The sequence below is a fragment of the Passer domesticus genome, chromosome 11 (genome assembly GCF_036417665.1).
Source record: "Passer domesticus isolate bPasDom1 chromosome 11, bPasDom1.hap1, whole genome shotgun sequence".
Lineage (NCBI taxonomy): Eukaryota > Metazoa > Chordata > Aves > Passeriformes > Passeridae > Passer > Passer domesticus.
Window position 1 is genome coordinate 33801153 of NC_087484.1, and position 3170 is coordinate 33804322.

Here is a 3170-nt window from a genome sequence, read left to right on the forward strand (position 1 = left end):
ACACTGTGGGTCCCTGTGAGACCAAGGGACCATTGTGACACTGTGGGGCCCTGTGAGACCAAGGGACCATTGTGACACTGTGGGGCCACATGGAATCATGGAGAGCACTGTGACATCGCTGGGCTCATGGAACCAAGAGGACTGTACTGATACTGTGTGACTTCATGGAATGTAGGTATCATTGTGACACTGAGACGCCCCATAAAACCAAGGGTCCATTGTAACATTGTGGGGCCTCCTGCAACCGTGGAGACCATTATGACACTTCGGGGTGTCATGGGACCAAGGGGCCATTGTGACACTGAGGGGACTCCATGAAGCCAAGTGTCCCTTGTGACATTGCAAGGCCTTGTGGAACCATGGAGGCACCATTAAGTGACTTTACAGCCTCATGGAACCATGGGGCCGCTGTGACAAGGAGGGGACTCATGGAATCATGAAGATACTATGGAATAAGCAAAGCATTTTGATACTGTGAGACCTCATGGAACCAGTGAGACCATTGTGACCCTGGGGGTCCCCACAGAACCAAGAGGAACATTGTGATACTGGGGGGCCTTGTGAAACCAAGAGGCCTTTGTGACACTGCAGGGCTGGAACCAAAGTTCCATTGTGACATTGCAGGGCCTCGTCGCATCAGTGCTCCATTGTGACACTGGGCAACCAAAGGAGACAATTGTGACACTCCAGGGCTGCATGGAACCAAAGCTCCAGGGCAACACAGAGGGGCCTCCTGTCATCAATGGTCCATTGTGACACCACCTTTGTGGAGCCAAAGGAGACCATTGTGACACTGCAAACACCCAGGGTCCAAAGGTCCATTGTGACATTGCAGTGCTCATGGAACAGAGGAGTCACATGTCATTGTGGGGCCTAGGGAACCACAGAGACCATTGTGACAATGCAAGGCTTCATGGAACCCAGGCATCGTTGTGATGTTATGAGGCACCATAAAACTAAGGGAACCCGGAACAAGTCTAGCTGGTTTGGCCTTCTGGGCCCCCTGAATGGTCCAGATGACCTTGGTATGTTGAGAATCTCCTGTTACCTCCTACTGAAACACTGGGGCTCTGTTCTTTCCTTCCTATGGAAAAGAACTCTCCTTCTCCTCCAGGCACACATGGCCAGAATTCGGATTTCACCTCCAAATTTCCTTATATCAAGGAATTCTTTCCACAGGAATATTGCCAGGACAAGTCTGGCTGGCAGTGGTTTCATGGTCACTTCCCATCCAAAGCAAATGAAAGCTATCAATACTGAGAGAGGAATTCCGATTCCTCCAGGACACTTTGGTTTGGTAACTGCTCGCTTGGAGCTTGGCCTTGCCAAATGTTCATGTCATGGTAGGAGGAAAGGAGGAATTGATGCTGAATATAAAGGAGAAATTACCGTAATTCTGTTAAACAATTGTCAATAAGATTGGATTATTCAACCCCATGACAGGGTAGCACAATTATTGATATTGCAATTTTAAGCACGATTGTGAAAAATGGAGATCCACCTCCAGTCATTACCATTTGTGGAGATAAAGGGTTTGGATGCAGCAGTCCTAACAATGGAGCCAGAGTGTGGGCCCGGAGGCCAAAAGGCCCTCCTGAGGCAGCTGAAGGAGCAGCTCCTAGGAAAGACAATATTGAATCCTGAAACCTGGGCAGGAACAATGGGAATATGTCCCTGCAACCAAGTATTCTCCGTGAGAACAAGTAGATATTACAGGATACTGTTTTACACATCCTGCCAGATCAAATCTCCTTGTTTGCCCCAATGGCCCTTTGGAAAATGCTCTGATCCACAGGGCTCCCTGTGAAGGCTACTGCGGCACTGAGGGACTTCCAGACAAATTCCATCCAGGAGCTTTGGTGCCCTCAGGGACTGGGACCCAGCCCCCTTCCAGCCAAAGGGGAAAGGGCCCCACCAAGCCTTGTTAGCCACAGACAACATGGTGAAGCTGAAGAGCAAAGGACTTTGGAGGCATTGTTCTGGAATTGAAAAAGCTCCATCTCCATGGACAACAGAATTATTGTTCCTTACTCAAATGAGATTGAGAAAAAATTAAGAACGGTGTCACTAAAGTACTATTGATGTCTGTAAGTTGTACCTTGATAGTGTGCCAGAATCTTTGTTTGCCACAAACACCTCCAGTGTTTCACCAAGGGATTAGTCATCAAAATTTAATGATTAGTTCTGAAAATTTCAAGATCAGGGTAGTCAAAGTACTCCATGTCACTAATTGCTGGGTTTGTTCTCAGCTGAAGTTGGGAGGAATGGGGTTCCCTTGGAGGGCCCACCCTGTGGGGTGGCCAGAACTCAGTCCGTGGGCTCTGACTCGTAACTGTCAGTGAAGGGACAGTTCAAGAAAACACAGGAATACAATGATCCGTTTGACAGGATTCACTAAGATTTCCCTTCAGGAGAAACCCAAGCCTGTTCTAGTTACAGAGGCCACAGTGTGAGAGGATTTCTGTGCTTCACCATCACTCCCAATGTCAGTAGAGCTTGGGCTGCTGGAGCTGGTCGGTGTCAGTGTTACCCCACTCCTGGCTGCAGGGCCACCATTTAGGGTCCTTCAGCAACAACCACAAGGAAGACCTGGAGCCCAGAGAACATTTTCCCCCAAGGAGTGCCTTGGGTTTCAGAAAGCAAAAGATTCTGGTTCATCCTGTGCCCCATGTATGCTGCCCCGTCCTGTGGAGTTGACTGGATGGATTATTAGAAAAAGTAGCAAATGATGCTGTTAAAATGTCCAATAAGCACATCCTATGGGCTCCAACAAACACAAATGGGGACTCCACAGAACCGCATGGCCTTGGATTATCTGCTTGCTGGCCAAGGAGGAGCCTGGGCTGTCATGGGACAGGAATGTTGCACTGCTGTCAGGGATGGGTTTGAAGGCCAACAGTCAGCAATCACCTTGACAGAAAGAGCAGGAGAAGAGTGGCAGAAAGAAGAAAATTCTTCTTGGTGGGATTAGCTTCAGGGCTCCCAAATTGGAGGCTGCTGTGAAATGCATTTGTGGCAGTGTCTGTCATCATTGCAGTATGTGCACTTGGGGTGCACTCTAACATTCCATGTTCCAGTTGTCGTGACACTTTGTGCTGGGAAGTGGAATATTGAGACTTGTCTTAAAAGAGACAGTCTCAAGAAAAGAGAGACATTTGATAAATAAGAGA